General features: G+C 39.1%; 1 long non-coding RNA gene across 1 annotated transcript in view; it reads left to right on the top strand.

Moving 5' to 3' along the window:
- The first annotated feature begins 4,316 nt into the window (after positions 1–4,316).
- Positions 4,317–19,012, top strand: part of LOC122813652 — a 55,923-nt gene continuing 41,227 nt past the window's right edge. Inside the window, exons 1-2 of the long non-coding RNA XR_006366718.1 lie at positions 4,317–4,492; positions 15,602–15,675. This is a non-coding gene — a long non-coding RNA (uncharacterized LOC122813652). The remainder of the gene's footprint in view (positions 4,493–15,601; positions 15,676–19,012) is intronic.

Raw genomic sequence — 19,012 nt, 5'->3', positions numbered from 1 at the left:
GTTATACTTTTACCCCTGTCCACAGTTTCAGATAGGTGCCTTCCAGACTGTGTTTAATGTGATATGTAAGAAGCATGTGCTTATCTGGCAAAGAAAAAATGCTCAGTAGAGATCTAAATTTCCCAGCAGTCGCTAGTCATATGACTAATTGACTAGCTCTTACTGGGAAAGCACTTTCACTTGCCCTTAGCAAATTATCATAAGTGGTTAGACCAAAGCATGCTGGCAGGCTCTAGTCAATATTGATAAGTAATTAGAGAGTCTAAAATGAGAAATCGCCCTGAGCAGTTCTTAAGAGCAACCAACCACTAGCACTTAGGCTGCATACTTTGATCAGAAAATTAAAAATATATTCAATCTTTTTTTTTACTGGGCATAGATTCATAGATTCATAGATTAGTACTAAGCTAACTGCCCTTGCGGGCCATTGTAAGCCTAGCCAATTATCCCTTGTGAGACTCAAACCCTGCACCTTGTGTTTGTAAGGAAAACACCTTAACCATTAGGCCACCCTCCCAACCCTCATAGTATCTCATAGCTGGGGCATGTGCCCTGGTGTGCTGCTGTGTCGCGATGCCTATTACAATAGTAATAAATATTTATTGTATTTTTATTTTATTTATTTATTTAACATTTGTTAATCAGGAAAGTCCAACTTGGAACAAAGCCAATTTTCAGAGGAGGCCCCGGGGTAAAATGCTCTAGATGCATGTCTTTATAACAGTTTTCATTTGAAAACTGCCTTTACTTTATGTTCCCAGTATGTCAATATGTCAAAAGTGATGTAATTAATTCTGCACTGTTTGGCAAATGGTTCTCAGCCAAAGCTAACTGATGCCATCTCCTGATCTGCCCCCCGTCCAACTCTTACGTTGAAGGAAAAAATGTCAGAGTATTCAGCTAAATGCTTCAGTTTTATTTTTTTTTTTAAAAAAGCTCTTTATTCCTTTTAAACTGTAGCAAACTGTTTGCTACAGTTTATGCCATATCAGGGAGCACTAAAACACTTTAGATTAAAAAAAAAGTTTTTCCTTTTAAAAGTCATTTATTGCTTGCTGCAATATACAGTTTATGCCACACATTAAGCACTAACAGAGTAATTTCTCTCCCATAATGCACTGCACTGCACTAAAAACCCATCAGCATCTGCCGATCACACCCCTCCATTATTTTTCACCCCTGAGCACCTGCCCTCTTCACCCGACAATTATCTACTCTACTGTTCTCAGCACATAGCTGCTGGGGTAGTGAAAGTATATTTACTGTATGAGATGGAAGAATTTTTTTTCTTTTTCTTACTGAAACTTTTTCACCACCAGACAACTGCCTGTTAGCCAAGCAACTGGAACCACCCCTATTCTTCTACTGTATCTGATCTTCCCACTCCCTCCCATACCACAGACAACTCAGAGATGGGAGGCTATGGTCTCACTCCCTTCCTGCACCACAGATGACTCCCATATGGGAGGTTGTCCGAAAGTAGATCGGTACCTGTTGTCCATGCATTAGAGAATTACCAAGGTCAGCTTTTGGCGTCACATCACCATGACCTACTTTTTAGTTTGCCTGAAATTTTTAGCCAGGCAATATTGCTGTAAATCACAAATTGATATACAGTTTGACAATGTGAGGTAACTGCTCCCTGACAATCTAACTACATGTTTTCCATGACCCTTGCTAGTATAACAGAGTGGTAGCATAGCTTATTTAAGGGTGGTTAAGGCAGTACTAAACTTTGTATTAGCACGGATTTTATTAACAGAATATCCATCCCTCTGAAATCCAAATATTATGTTATACTTTGAACTTTAGTGTGTACATGGAGGCTCAAAAGAGAACGTTTGGTGTTTGAAATTTATACAAGACCCTGTACGAAGGGTACGTTTGCTGAGATCATCCGGGAACCAAAGTTATCAGGCATATTTCAGTTTAAAATCTTAGCCCTGTGTGTTTCAAAATTTTAATAAATATAATTTTATGTGCCTCTGTCTGCCATGGAGTTGTAATATGGGTTATACAAAACTATAGAGATGGTGTGACTCTGCTGTGTGTCAGTTGTTGCAAATGGCTAATGGAACATAAGCTACATTTTCATAACCATAACAGTACATGCATATAATGCAGCATCTAATGTGGTGAACATCTAGTTGCTGGGATAGAAAAGCTTTGTATTGGATGCTAAATAAAGACATTCTTTTTATTACCAGCTTCTGTTTTTTTGTTACATAGTTATTTTTGTTTTTAGTGGTTTTGTTTTAGATTATTTTTAACTCGCAGGTGCCTGAAGGGACAAAAATGACACCATACTGGTGTGGACATAAGGAAGCATGAGATATTAATAATTGTTAATTGTTTATACTTATAACAAGAATTCTGCCTTAACGGAATTTGATAGACTGTACTGCAGGATGTCATTGAAGACCTCACATGTTAAGGATAAAAGTCCTCCTCATACCTGGCATGCAATGTGCATTGTTTGTAATACATCAGAATGACAGTTGGAAAGCATTCATATATTTCTGTAAATACTGCAAAATGCAATGTACCGAATGGACATCCATGGTATCATGAAAGATGATAATAAAACAGCCTTGCTGCTGTTACAATCATTCTGTCATCTACAGTGGATATAAAAAGTGTACACACCCCTGTTAAAATGTCAAGTTTTTGTGATATAAAAAAACGAGACCACAATAAATGATGTCAAAATTTTTTCCACCTTTAATGTGACCTATAACCTGTACAATTCAACTGAAAAACAAACAAATCTGTTAGGGGAAAAATATAAAAAAAATTGAAAAGTACAATACACTGGTGGCATGTGTGCACACCCTTAAACTAAAACTTTGTTGTGTGTGCACAACCTTAAACTAATACTTTGTTGGAGCACCTTTTGATTTAATTACAGCATTCAGTCTTCTTGGATAGGTGTCTATCAGCTTGGCACATCTTGACTTGGCAATATTTGTCCACTCTTCTTTGCAAAAACACTCCAAATCTGTCAGATTGTGATGGCATCTCTTGTGCACAGCCCTTTTCAGGTCACCCCACTGCTTTTCTATTGGATATAGGTCTGGGCTCTGACTGGGTCATTCCAAAGCTTTAATTTTCTTCTGCTGAAGCCATTCTTTAGATGATTTGTATGTATGCTTGGGGTCATTTTTGTGTTGAAAGGTGAAATACCTCTTCATCTTCAGCTTTCTAGCAGACTCCTGAAGGTTTTTGGTCAAAAGTGACTGGTATATGAAACTGTTTATAATTCCCTCCACCTTAACTAAAGCCCCAGTTCCAGCTGAAGAAAAGCAATCCCAAAGCATTATACTGCCACCACCATGCTTCACTGTGGGGATGGTGTTCTTTTGCTGATGCAAAGTGTTGTTTTTGCATCAAACATACCTTTTGGAATTGTGGCCAGAAAGTACAACCTTGATCTCATCAGACCATAATACATTTTCCCACATGCTTTTGGGAGACAATGTATTGTTTTGCAAATTTCAGCTGGGCCTGGATGTTTCTCTTTGTAAGAAAAGGCTTCTGTCTTGCAACCCTACTCCTGAAGTCCAGACATATGGAGAATATGTGAGATTGTTTTCACATGTAATACACAACCAGTACTTGCCAGAAATTCCTGCAGCTCCTTCAGTGTTGATGTAGGTCTCTTGGCATCTTCCCTGACCACTTTTTGTCTTGTCTTTCCATCCGTTTTGGAGGGACATCAAGTTCCTTTCAGCGTCACTGTTATCCCATATTTTCTCCACTTTTTGATGACTGTCTTCCCTCTGTTCCATGGTATATCCAATGCTGTGTAAATTTTTTGTACCCTTCTCCTGACCGATACCTTCAACAATGAAATCCCTTTGATGCTTTGTAAGCTCTCTGAAAACCATGGCTTGTGCTGTAGCAGGCTACTGAGTAAATGTCAGAACAATCCTACTAGGACAGCTGAATTTTATTTGAGGTTAATTAGAGTCTCTTTAATTGATGGCAGGTATGTACTCAAGAAGACTGAATGCTGTAATTAAATCAAAAGGTGCTTCAACAAAGTATTAGTATAAGGCAGTGCACACACAACAAAGTATTAGTTTAAGGGTGCGCACACATGTAATCAGCATATTGTACATTTTTTATTTTTTATATTTTTTGTCCCCTAAAAGATTTGTTTGTTTTTCAATTGAATTGTACAGGTTATAGGTCACATTAAAGGTGGGAAAAGTTTTGAAATGATTTATTGTGATTTCACTTTTTTATATCACAAAAACCTGGTATTTTAACAGGGGTGTGTAAACTTTTTATATCCACTGTAAGTAAATAGGGATGGGGGGTTAACCATTTTGGATAGAAAAAAGCTTATATCTGTGCATATGTGTGTCTAATATTATGTTTTTTTCACATATAAATAATTGTATCCTGGGCTGCAAATATGCCAGATATTCAACAGAAAACAACACTTGCAATGTCTGTGGATGATCCAAATGCTGCAGTGACCAGAACCGTAAGTGTTTATGCTAATTATGGTACTGATTGTACTGTTTCTCTCTTTTCTTTGTTGGAGACACCAAAAATCTTAGCAATTACTGAGGTTTGTCTGATGCATTACCATATCAAACTAGTAACATTTACTTGATAATAAATGTAAGAAGTATATAATTCTCATAAATATAGCCACCAAACTACAATACATCCACAAGGAAGTAAGCCAAGACTCTCAGCCATGGCCCCCGGAGTGGACTGTCTCATCTCTTCAGATCACATAACTTTTGAAAAGAAGCAGTGTTCATTCTCTAGTATGCAGCATGCAGTGAAATGCATTCTCTAGTATGCAGCATGCAGTGAAATGCATTCTCTAGTATGCAACATACAATGAAATACATTCTCTAGTATGCAGCATGCAGTGAAATACATTCTCTAGTATGCAGCATGCAGTGAAATACATTCTCTAGTATGCAACATGCAGTGAAATGCATTCTCTAGTATGCAGCATGCAGTGAAATGCATTCTCTAGTACGCAGCATGCAATGAAATGCATTATCCAGCATGCAACATGCAGTGAAATACATTCTCTAGTATGCAACATGCAGTGAAATGCATTCTCTAGTATGCAGCATGCAGTGAAAGGCATTCTCTAGTATGCAGCATGCAGTGAAATGCATTCTCTAGTATGCAGCATGCAGTGAAATGATTCCCATAAACATTCACCCAGCCATTTCACAATCAGCACTGAGACACTCCTCTGTATGTTGGAGACCTCAGACATTTGAGAGCAAGACAACAACATTCTCTGCAAATATCAAAGGTCTTTAAACTAGATAATTCCCAGAACATAGGTGTACTTTGATATCCTACCCATGAAAATTCTGAAAAAGTAGGGAAACATTCCTGTGGTCTTATGTCCAACATGAATGCATTTGACTTTTTACTGAGAATAATGAGAAAAGGGGTCTATATTACAAGTTCGAAGTTTGAAAACTTCGAATCTCATAGGATTGACATTATATGAGCAAAGTTTTCAAACATCAAAGGTTTCAATGGAGGTCGCCATAGGGAATATTTCCCTTCACTTCAATGTAGTGTGATCTCTGAGTTGGTATATTTAAGTAGCGGGGGTGTGTGGGGGATGCAGGGGGGCTTGCTCCTCCCTGCATAGAGCATTCAGGTAGGGTTTTTCATTTTTATTTTTTTATATTGTATGTTCGATGTTTGAAAACTTTGTTCATATGGAGTCGATCATATGAGATTCAAAGTTTTCAGACTTCTAACATATAATATAGACCTGACAAAACTCTCACACCTAAAATATAGGGACAGCTGGGTTCAGTTTTTTGCAGTTTTCTTTGGAAAGAACAGCAATGATTTTTCAGTTTATTACAGTTTTTCTCACACAGTTCATGGAAATTTTGTTTCTTTTCAGAGTTGCTGAATTTTGCACTGATGATAAAGTGAGAATCTCAGCAGTTGGAATGTCTGAGTACAATAACTGCTGTTTTGGGTTGAGAGGTATTATTTACCTCCTGTTGGACTTGCACAGACATGGTCCATAGAAAGAGGCCCAAGAACAGACCCTTTATATGGTGGAGAGATAATATCCCTCAGCTTGACCAGGAATGTCTGATAATCCCATAGGATGGGATGGAAAATCTTGGTAGGGACAGAAAAGTTTGGTTTGGACTTCTCAGCAAGTAAGTTCTTTGGTCCTCATCTGTCCAATCAGTTTAGACAATGAATGGATAGTTAATTTAAAACTTTGCATCATTGAAGCATCACTGGGTGCTAGTTCAGTGACACACTAATGATGCAAGCAAGTTTCAAGATGGAGTTCATTTGCTTTTAACTGTCAAAACAGTTCTAAAATCATAAAGCAAACTTTTAATTGCATTCTAATTAAATATTTAACATAGCTTATACTTATGCAGAGTTATGGTTTTGCTTCGTAATTAGATTCTAGTGAAGAACTTAAGAAATAGGACTAGATATTAAAACAAACTTTTATAACTTGGATGAAGGCACTAATAAATAGCATTTAATATAAGAACAGTTATTGATAAGATTCAGTTAGGACATTTTACATTGTTGAGAGCTTCCGTAGGCTTCTCTGTAAACATGAAACCTGCTGGCCTTCCAGAAGCTTGATTTATATAATGCATACTGACCTATTTGCTTTCAGGAAGCTTGAATGATGTAACCCATATTGATATTTTCTAGTTTCTGTATATATATATATATATATATATATATATATATATATATATATATATATGTGAATATATATATATATATATATATATATATGTGTGTGTGTGTGTGTGTGTGAGTGTGTGTGTGAGTGAGTATATATGCATACGTGTATATATAAAAAAAGGACAAAAGATGCAACATGTGATAGGTACTTAGAAGTCATGAAGCTGAAACAATGGTATGTCTGTAAGGGAACATTTGAATACATCACACTTCTTACAGTGTTTACTGAATGTTTGACCTTTTTTACCCTTTGGTTTGATGTGTGTGTTTGTGTGTGTGTGTGTGTGTGTGTGTGTGTGTGTGTGTGTGTGTGTGTGTGTGTGTGTGTGTGTGTGTGTGTCTCTACACATAAAAAAAAAAAACCAAAGGGTAAAAAGGTCACACACACAAACTATTCATCAAAACCTGCAAGAAAAATCCAGCCAAGCTAGAGTTTTTACTGTGTGATACCTTATGACTACATTCAGGCCAATAAAGCCAAATCCTACTAGCTGTAGATATGCATCTCTTGGCCTTTTATTGACCTGAGCTAACTGAATTTTTCTTGCTGTTTTTTTAGTGAATAGTTTGTCTGTGTGACCTTTTTACCCTTTGGTTTGGATGTTAATTGGGATATTTTTCAGGTACCTAAATGTTTATAGACATCAGCTGGGTTTAAAGTCCCTGTGTTTCTGAAGTATAGCCAAACTATATTGTTCCGAAGAGATCAAATAAAAAGGCTGAAACATGCATGTCCATAGCTAGTTGGGTTTGGCATTGTTGGCTTGAGTGCAGCCATAAAGACTTAAAAAGTAAACTTTTCTGGGCATTCAGAAGCCATGTGGCTGAAACACAGTTTCTGAAACATCCATGATGGTCCACCCTGTCATAGGTGAATACTAGGCTACTTGCCCAAAAGAGCGATTATAAGCCTAGCCAATAACCTGATGTCAGAATCAAACCTTGTGTCTATGAGGTGAAGACATTAACTATTATTCCAAATCTATTATGCCAAACCCGCCCTCCCTATTGACAAACTCAACCCTCATAGAAAAAAAAAAACACTGGGCGTGTCCAGGATGAAGCTCAGTAGCTTAGCAAATCTATAGAACCTCCTCACCTTAGCAAAGCCACAAAATCCTTTCTATTCAAAATTCAAGTGCCAGAGTCATTTTCCACAATGTCCAATATTTCATAAGTTCATAGGTTTCTTGCTTAGCTCCCTCACCACTCCCTACCACTGACCGATCCTGACATCACCCCCTCCTCCACATCCTGACTGACAAATACTCCATACTTTAAATATTAGGGTGGGAAAACACTTTAATTCAAAAATGCAAAGAGGATAATAATGTCTATTCTTTGTACCTCCCACCTTTCATCCTACTAATAGTAGTATCATGTGCTACTTGACAAAAAAAAAAAAAACTCCTGTTCTGAACAAGTCTCTTCACTTGAAACAATTCCTCATAAGAAAGGAAACTTAGTATGTGAGATTAATGAGCACTTATCGCATGCAGAAAGTTACTGCAGCACTAGGTTTTCTAGAAAGAGTCAAACCAAAGGGTAAGGAGGTCAAGCAGACAAACCATTAGTAATAAAATAAAATAAAAAGTCAGTCAAGCTAGAAACTTCACTATGTAATTCCTTAAACCTCCTGTTGTAAGTGCTTTTGGGATATATACAAATGGAACCTTAAGGACATAACAATATTTCAGCTGCTTATAGGTTCATAGGTTCATAGGTTAGTACTAAGCTAACTGCCCTTGCGAGCCATTGTAAGCCTAGCCATTTATCCCTTGTGAGACTCAAACCCTGCACCTTGTGTTTGTAAGGCAAACACCTTAACCATTAGGCCACCCCCCCATCCCTTGCTTGATTCCTGAAAGCCCACAACATTAAGCCTTTAAGTGTAAATTCAGACCAGTAAAGCCAAACCCCATTATTTGTAGATGCACGTCTTGAAACTTTTTTTTTTTTGAGCTCCTCAGTAGAGCAAAAGTGGATTGTTTTGCTATAATTAGAAGCAGATAATTTAAAAACAAACCTAGTTAAGACCAAGGAGACAAGGCAGAAACATTAACTATTGAACTACTATGTAAAACTGTTTTACTATCATTTTACAGATTGCTACAATGTCAAATCACTAAATAATGTGACCAAAAGTCTCAAGATGAGAATGCAAAGGACTACTTGTTCAAACAATGTCAAACATTGAATTCCTGAAGCTGCGTGGACACAGGAGCAAGTGCTAGCATGGGTTCAGGGGGCACAAATTCAGGTGTTAGAAGTAGTAGCCCTTGGTATTCTTGTCTTCCGACCTTTAGCAATTTTACATTGTAGCAATCACTAAAACAATAGAATAGCTGTAACTTATTTCTTTTGAAACCACATAGTTGTATATTGTTCTTATCTCCACCTTTTCTAGTCCTCCAGTAAATGCAAAACAGCTTAATTTTTCTCTAGTGTAAACTGAACCTAAAGTTCCTTTCAAGAATCCTTGTGTTTCTTTCAGTCAGAGTAGAGTCAGTTATATAACATGTTCTGCTTGTACTTCTATTTTTCTACAATGTTCCATAGGATCATAGGAGCTTACTAGGCTAAGGCCATGGGGTCCTTACAAGCCTAGCCAAGAGTTTATCCCCAAAAAAGAAACCTCAGTCAGCACCTGTTGTCGCTGTCAATGAGGGACACAGGTGGACACAGGTGGAACCCCCAGGACAAATTTGTGGTTTTCCATCCACTTATGCTTGAAGAGGGTCAGTGAGGTACTCTGTTTGACATGTATGGGAAGTCTGTTCCAGATGCAGGGCAGCCTCTGGGAGACAAATCTGTCTCTCCAGCAGGTTTTGTTAATGTCACATATTAGATTTAGATCTTTCGAGTGGGTAATGTGTGAGGAGTTAGACTTATGGATATGTAGTATCTCTAGTAGGGCAGGTCCGTGACTGCCTCCATGACTGCCTTGTACGCGATACACAGATCTCCTCTGAGGAATCTGTACAATACCAAGTATACTGATAGTGTTTTGAGCCTGTCTGCAGAGGACAGGTGTTGGAGGTCATGGATTCTCTTTGTGATGTATTTCTGTGGCCTTTCCAGCTGCTGCAGGTGTTTGGAGAGGTACATACCAAACGGGATGTTGTATTCAATTATTGGCCTAATGAGGGAGGAGTACAGAGAGGTAATAACCTCCTTTTTTCTAGATGCAATCCCTTTACTTATGACATGAACCAAGTAAAAGGCTTTTCTGACCATTGCCGGTACATGATGGTCAAAAGTGAGATTGTTGTCATCTTGTGTACCCAGTTCTCTCCCCACAGGTTATGTGTTTAGGGGTTTGTCACTGACGTGGTAATCAGTAGGGCCTGTGTTTTTGCCAAATGGTATGATAATACATGTTTTGAGTTTAACTTAAGGCCATGACTTTGGCACCAGTCATTTGCTGCTGTGAGACCCTCTTGTAGTATGTCAATATCATTTGGGGAGTCAATGACATCACCCAAGTTACAGTTGTCCACAAACCTGTTCAGCCACAGGCCTTTTGTCTTTGCCTAGACCTCTGAGAAGTAGATGCCAAACAGTAGGGGTCCCAGGACAGATCCCTGGGGAACTTCACTATTGGAAGGTCTGCTATCATAGGTGGAGGTTCCTGATTTGATCTTGTGGGTCCTATCGATGAGCCAGTTGGCCACCCACCTGATGAGATAGGGATTTGTGTCAAAGGCCTTGGCCAAGTCAAGCTAAACTGTATGTACTGATTTTCCTTCATCCAAGACCATGGTGACAGTCTCAAAGAAGTCAACCAGGTTCAACAGGCAAGATCTGCCTTGACAAATCCGAACTGGGTGGTGTCAAGTGCTTGGAGATTGCCTATGTCCTTGTTTATGTGATCCATAATAATATGCTCCATGGCTTTACAGATCAGACTTGTCAAGCTAATGGGTTGATAGTTTCCAGGGTCAGTAGTAACACCACCTTTGTGTAATAGATGACAATGGCAGTTCTCCGCTCTGCTGGAATGAAGCCTGTGACTGTGGTTGAATAGGGTGCCCAATGGGGAAGCTAGTTCTTGCTGGAGTTGGTGCAGAATACAGCCTGGGATACTATCAGGACCCATGTAAGCTGTGTTCTTTGCTTTGCATAGGGCCTTTAACACTTGATCTACAGAGATGTGAGGTGCGGATCAAGTATTGGGGATGTTGAATGGGCTTTTGGGGGGCACAGGCAGTGATGTTTGTGCTGAACCTAGCTGCTATTTCTTCATACTGACTTTCAGATGTTATCAAGTGCTTCAGAATGAGATGTTAAATATTTTAAGTTATCAACCATACTTTGCTAGTATTCCTAGTATGTTCACATGAAAGGTTTTATTTTAGAGTATAAATTCTGTCCCTTGTTGGGTATCTTAAAATTAATTAAGCCAGCACATTATCAAGGTATATAAAACAACAAAGAAATACAAGGTTTGAAAAAAACAGCAACTGGGTTTATTATGCATTCTGAAGGTGAAATTAAGTTTTTTTCTTTTTTATAAAATTCAACAGAAACAGTCTGCCTTTATTCATAGTTCCTTAGATAGTAAGGATCCCATAAGAGGTACTCTTAGTAAATGCAGCCATCTTAGAACTAGAACATGCCATACAACATTTTCATACACTCTCAAATACTAGCACTGAATTAGGACAACAACTGTCATAATGTAGCTCAGGCATTATTTTTCTCATCTAAATTGTCTCAGTATAGGTCTATAGAGTCCATGTAGATGGTTCTTGTCAGGGCTTTCTCTTTGTTCCAAGTGTATGGCCGGAGGCTATGATGATAATGTTGACATCAGTCACAAATTGAGAAGATCCATACCATATTGATACATTTCTCTGCATGGCTGAAAAGATTATGCTCAAACATGTAATGTCAGTTGCTGCACCTTCAGTTGCATACCAGCATACTGTTGTGAAGCTTAAATGTTTATATTGACTGTAAGTACTAAACTGTTACCCTTTAAATGGTCTTCATACAGATGTGAATCATACTTATCCTAATTAGAAGCACAGGAGGCAGCATTCAAGTATGGTGGTAGGTGTTGGTGCCTGATAGTAGTTGGACTCCTACTTCACTTCTTAAAATGGCTGACGTCTGCGTGGAATGCATGTAGTTCCTTGCTTCTTCTGCATTCATACTAATGTCTCAAGTTACCTACCATAAATCACAGACAAGTTGACAAGTCAGTTGATGCCACCGTTGATATGTGTATGTACAGATATGTAAGAGTGTATGTGCCTAATCAAGGATTGACATACCATCAAGGTCCGACGGCTGCTGTGTGCAGTTTACCTGTTAGGTAGGTTTTGCCAGTGTTATCCTGAGATGAATGAAAGCAGCACTAGAAGGTTGGCATAATTAAGGTGTTTACATTACAAGGTTTGTTTCTCACGTTGACGTAAATTGGCCAGGCTTAAAATGACTCACAAGGCCGTCTAACCTAATACTTAACTAAGGGTTATGAGTTGGAGGTTGGGGACTGGCATAATGGTTAAGGTGTTTACATAACAGGGTTTGAGTCCCACTTTTGAGGGGAAACTGGCCAGGCTTAAAATGACTCACAAGGCCATTTAGCTTAATATTTACCTAAGGGATAGGTGTCGGGGGATGGGGGATGCCATAATGGTTAAGATGTTTACATTACAGGGTTTGAGTCTCCGTTTTGAAAGAAACTGGCCAGGCTTAAAATGACTCATAAGGCCATCTAGCCTAATACTTACCTAAGGGTTTTGGCTTGGGGGTTGGGGGATGGCATAATGGTTAAGGTGTTTATATTACAGGCTTTAAGTCTCACTTTTGAGGGAAATTGGCCAGGCTTAAAATGGCTTACAAAGCCATCTAGCCTAATACTTACCTAAGGGTTAGGGGTTGGGGGTTGGAGGATGGCATAATGATTAAGGTGTTTATATTACAGGGTTTAAGTCTCACTTTTGAGTTAAATTGGCCAGGCTTAGCATGACTCACAATGCCTTCTAGCGTAATAATTACCTAAGGGTTAGGGGTTGGGGGTTGGGAGGTGAAATAATGGTTAAGGTATTTACATTACAGGGTTTGAGTCTTACTTTTGAGAGAAATTGGCCAGGCTTAAAATGACTCACAACGCCATCTAGCCTAATACTTACCTAAGAGTAAGGGGTTGGGTGTTGCAGGATGGCGTAATGGTTACGGTGTTTATATTACAGGGTTTGAGTCTCATATTTGAGGGAATTTGTCAGGCTTAAAATGACTCGGAAGGCCATCTAGCCTAATACTTACCTAAGGGTTAGGGGTTGGGGGATGGCATAAAGGTTAAGGTGTTTACATTACAGGGTTTAAGTCTCCCTTTTGAGGGATATTGTCCAGGCTTAAAATGACTCACAAGGCCATCTAGTCTAATACTTACCTAAGGGTAAGGTATTGGGGGTTGGGGGATGGCATAAAGGTTAAGGTGTTTACATTACAAGGTTTGAGTCTCACTTTGACGGAAATTGGCCAGGCCTAAAATGACTCACAAGGCTATCTAGCCTAATACTTATGTAAGGGTTAGGGGTTGGGGTTGGGGAATGGTGGATGGCATAATTAATTAATTAATTAATTTATTTATTTATTTATTTATTTTATGTATTATATTTGTTAATCAGGAAAGTTTGACTGGGCTAGGAGCCCGTTTTCAGTGGAGACCTGGGAAGAAAAGCTTAAAAAAAATAGTCCAATGCACAATGTATTTTTTGAGTAAATAGCAGTAATTACAGTTAACAGAATTATAAGAAATTAAATACACACCTTTTGCTACAACACTTTAAGTATGGGTAGGTGAAAAAATATGGTATATACAAATAGCATGTTACACAGAAAAAGCACTGTTAGACCAGAACTTTGAGTTTCAACCAAGATTACTATTTTCATATAGTGACCTAACAGTGGTGCCAAAATACTGTAAGAAAGGAGGAATTATAAGAATGAAAATGTAGGCAGTAGAAGATCAGGGAGAAGAGATAGTAGTAGGATGTAATCCTTTTATGGTGTAGGACATGATGGGGTGTGGAACAGTAGGATTTCGCCTGGGGTAAGACAGGAGCAGTGCCAGTCATTAGCTCGGTAGTTTAGTAGCAGTAGTTTGAACATCTGATGGTGTGGATTTTTAATAATTGCAGGAGGGAGACTATTCCAAAGTTTGGTAATTTTATTGGACATTCCCCATCATAGTAGGAGGAGTGGCTGACCTTTAGCATAAGTTTGTTGGAGAATCTGAGGGTTCTGGGGTTGTGATTGGGTAGGACAAGATTGGAGAGGGCAGGACAGTTAGAGGGTTGGTGAATTAACTTGTGGACCATCGAAAGTTGGTTGAGAGCTAGAAGGTTGGGGAGTTTTAGCCATTTTAGTTGAGAGAGTACAGTACAATGATGAGTCCTGTGTGTGACATTCAAGGCAAACTTGGCGATTTTGTGATAGCAAGATTCTAGGTTATTTAGGCCAGATTTGCAAAGATTGGTGAGAATGTGAGATCCATAGAGGAGGGAGGAAAATAGGTGTGAATGGGTAGTGCTAGCCTAGCATTGTGGGTAAGAAATGGAGTGGCCCTATATAAGGTGCCAAGCTTGCTGTGCACTTTTTTGATTGTCATAGAGACATGTTTTTCAAAAGTTAGATTCTCGTCAGTAGTGACCCCTAGGAGTTTGGTATGGGTTGTATATTGGTTCCATTTCAGGAGTATATTGACAGAGGGGCATGACAAGGCGTGGAGTTTTTGTTTTTGAAGATTATTAATTTGGATTTGCTTGGGTTGAGAATTAGTTGATGTTCTCATAGGTATTCTATGCTTTAGAAGGATGATTGCATTTTTAATTGACATTCATGGGGTGAGGGGACAGAGCATATAAGGGTAACATCTCAGCATATTGGACAGTTATGGCTTGTTTGGTTGAAGAGCTGAGGTAATTTGTGAATAAGATGAAGAGTAGAGAGTAGAGGGCCAAGTGCAGAACCTTGGGGGAAACCAACAGAGATGGGGAGTAGGGGGAGAGAGTGTTTTGCCATTTGGTGGCCTTCTGCCAGTTGGAAAGATAACTGAGGAACCAAGATGGAGAGGGGGAAGGGGAGCTGATTGTGTAGGTAGAGAGTTTATTGAGTAGAAGTTGATGGGAAATGGTGTCAAAGGCTTTTGACATGTCCAGAAAGATGGAGGAGACTGCCTGGCCTTTATTTAGGAGCTGATGAATGGTGTTAGTAAAAGAGATTAGAGCAGTGGAAGTACTGTGTTTGGGTCTGAAACCGTGTTATGAATTGGATAACAGATTGTTAGTGAGCAGATGGTTAAGTAGCTGTTTGTGGATGCATTTTTCTAAGATTTTTTGCTAGGAGGAAAGAATGGCAATGGGGACATTCATAACTCAAAATAATTAAGGTGTTTATCTCACAGACACAAAGTGCAAGGTTTAATTCTCACTTTTAAGGGAAATTGGCCAGGATTAAAATGACTCACAAGGCCATCTAGCCTAATACTTACCTAAGGGTTAGGGGTTCGCAGTTGTGGGTTGGGGAATGGCATAATGGTTAAAGTGTTTACCTCACAGACACAAAGTGCAAGGTTTAATTCTTACCTTTGAAGCAAAATTTTCTAAGTTTAATATAGCCCACAAAGACAATTAGATAACTATTTATATATAAACCTCTAAAGAGATGCACTGAAATACAGCAGTATCAGTGATTCCACTTTTCTAAGCATTGCATGTCATTGTCATTGGATATATTATGTACATAAACAAAAATCTCAGTACATACTGGATATAGCATGGCTGCAATTTTAAGTGACTTTTAAGCTAGCAATGTTTAATTTTTTTATTTGTTTCCTGCCTTTCTGAACCAGCATTTTCAAGAACAAGTAGTGTTGCTCATGGTATGCGGATACAACCTGCTTGGTATTTTCAACATATAAGCCAGGTATGTGTTTCTCTGTTTTTCATTGTGTATTTAAATTTTTTTTCTTTACTACTGAGCATGTAAAGTTACTAAGTTTCTTAACATAAAAAGTCCAATACTACTTTCCACTATGTGCATAAGGAATATAGACAGAAAATAATGCAATTCTTATTGCCTACTTACTGGATAAGTAGAAAATGTTTCATGTTGCTCCCTTAGTTCCTGTTTTTAATGTGTTCCGGCTTCTACCATCTAGCCTCTCAAAATCTATCAGTGTGGTTGTCATTTCTGCTTTCTATATATTTATATAGTGTCCTGTTAAGTTCAGTATTTATTTGTTTAACTTTATTAACTGGATAGAGGTGTTGGTCAGAGGAGGATCTATATTACATTATTGCATAATGAAAAGAGCAAACGCTCTTTCATCGCTCCAATAATGTCGAAAGCGGAAAAAAAGAGAAGCTGGGAACACCAATTTTTTTCCAAGGGAAAAAAATCGGTGGGCCATCTTTGGATCCTTGCAATTTTCTCCACTATGATGCAGTCTTGGAGTTGGTATATTTATGTATGGGGGTGTGGAGGGCGAACCCCCCCCCACTATATTTTGTGTTTAGACATTCCTTTTTTTTTTTTTTTTTTTTGTGGAACAGCAAATTATTTTTTCCCTGGGAAAAAATTCACTGTTCCGTGTGTTCACTTTTTTTTTTGATATTATCGGCTCAGTGAAAGAGCGTTCGCTCTTTTCATTGGGCAATTATATGATATAGATGCTCAAAGGACACCATTCAGCCTCAGTCTGGGAACACTGTAGAGTACAAGAATTTCCATACATTCATAATGGCAGAAGAAATTGTAGTTATTGGCTGTCTGGGCAGTTTTTCCATCTCTCCCAACTTTCTGATTTAAAAGCCTGCATTTGCACTTGTTTCCCCCCTTTCCTGTAACAAGTTTAGTCCAGATAAAGATTCTTTATTTTAGCACTTGAATTTGCTTATTTGTGATCAGCACTTGTTCAGAACTTGTTGTAAGCACTAAATAACCTACTAATTACTACAGCACTCAACCTTCCTCATTACCTAGAGGAAAACAGTTTTGGTACTTACTTTCCTCACTTGCTTAGAGAAAAAGAGCTCTTGTACTCACTTTCCTCACTTATCTAGAGGAAAATATTTTTTTATTCAGGCATGTCCAAGGGTCAGCTCCCAGTGTTCTCTCCTGTCTATCTGATGAATCTGGGCATCTTGGGGCAATGTAGAAATTGCCTCATGTACACAGACAACCCTCTCCTCCTACCACCCAACATTACAACCTCTGAGAGATGCACTTATCTAGCGAAATTGGAGGTAAAGCTCTCTCCAACCAAGACTGAACTTGACAGTCAAGAGGAGAAGATAAACACTTGCACCACACCACACTCACATAGTCACACTAAATCTACACCACCAAAATCCACACATAGAAACACAAAAACATTCGCAGAGGCTCTCAATAGTAATCTGCTGAAGCAACAGAGACCTCCAAAGCAGAAATGCAAGCAACCTCCACCCCCCCAACACAAGCCAAATGACACATAGCCCGCAGACTCAGTGTGCCACTCAACCACAGCCAATAAGGCAAAATAACGTACCCAACACACTAGTCATAGGTGACTCTATATTCAGGCACACTGATGTCCCACTCACCAGGCTAAACAAAAAGAAGGTTACTGTCAGCTGCCTGTTGGGTGCCAGTATCTGCCACATAACCCATGCACTCAGGTCACTCCACAAAAAGTACATATATAACTCTGTCATTGTCCATGTTGGTGTGAATGACCTGAGACGTACCACCCTGAACTACATGAAAAAAGACATGGAAGAGTTCTCCGATCTTGTAGCCCAGGCAGGTATGACGCTGAGTAGCATTCTGCCATCACCCAAAATGATACTGCAGTACAAGGACAAAATTATTGACTTCAACAATTGGCTAAGCTTCTGGTGTCATTCTAAAGGAATCCAGTATCTGTCTGCCTGGGATGACATGGTCAACAGACCACGATGCTTTGCCAGAAATGGCCTGTACCTGTCACCCCTGGTAATCCGGATACTGCCTAAGGTTCTTGCTGCCCCTAAAGTGCCTTTTTTAGGCAAGGTTCAAATGACAAATTCACCACCGTAACAGGAAAAGGAAAACAAAAACTGAGAGTGATGCTACTCAATGCTAGAAGTCTAAATCTCAAAATGCACTCACTCGAGGTACTCCTTAAAATGGAGAACATTGATATCTGTGCAGTGACTGAGACCTGCTTCAAGGCTCCAGAGAGCACCCTTGCACTACCAGGCTATAACTCATACCACACTTTTTGGCCATGTAACCTGGACTGGAGCACCAAAGGCGGAAGTGTGTCCATATTCATTAAGAATATCCATACCTCCAGGCTAGTTGCTCAGCATAATGCAGCCAAGGTTATCCAAGTGCAACTAACTCTGGGCAAAACTGCAATCCAAATTGTAGCTTGCTACAGATCCCCCACCATGCCCCAGGATTCCCACTTCTCTTTTCTTGATGTACTGGAAAATATTAAGGTTCAATCAAACACCCTAATAATGGGCGATTTCAACTTCCCTACCATTAACTGGGAAAACTACTCATGTAACAACTCCTTTGCTCAACGCTTTCTGGAATTCATAAACTCCAGTGCCCTGGATCAACATATCCACACCCCCACCAGGGGCAACAATATCCTAGATCTAGTCATTACCAACATGAGTGACCAGTGTTCCACGCCTGAAGTCAATGCCTCATTGGTTCGATCTGACCATGAGCTAATTACCCTAGATATTCACATCCTGCCCCCACTCCCCATTAAGGAAACCACAGTAAAACATTTCTCCAAAGCCAACTTCATGCTTCTTAAGACAGAAGTGCTGAACTTCATGACACCCATGCAGATGGACAATATAGTTACAACTACTGAGTCCTACACAATTGCACTTTATAAGCACTTGCACGAGTGCATGGATCGTGCTATCACAAACAGAATCAAGATACTATCCTCCAAAAAAAAGGAAGCCAATCTGGTGGTCCCCTGCCATAAACAAACTGTACAATAGAAGGAAGAAACTGTTGCAAAAGAGAGTAAAATCCCATGAGTGGAGGAGCTCCCTGGTCAGCCTCAGTAAGAAGTTGCAATCCCTGATAAAATCCTCCAAAGCTAGTTACGAAAAGAAAATCGCCACTGATTCTAAAGACAACCACAAAGCATTCTATAGCTATGTCAAGAATCTCAATGGCAACACTCAGATCTGCTCTGAGTTACAGCCCAATGGCACTAAATATACAGACCCAACTGATATTGCCAACATCCTGGCAGATAGGT

The sequence above is a fragment of the Protopterus annectens genome, chromosome 1.part1, assembly GCF_019279795.1.
Source record: "Protopterus annectens isolate FY-2018-M chromosome 1.part1, PAN1.0, whole genome shotgun sequence".
NCBI lineage: Eukaryota > Metazoa > Chordata > Ceratodontiformes > Protopteridae > Protopterus > Protopterus annectens.
The sequence above is the reverse complement of the archived record's forward strand: the minus strand, read 5'-3'. Positions and strand labels throughout refer to the sequence as shown.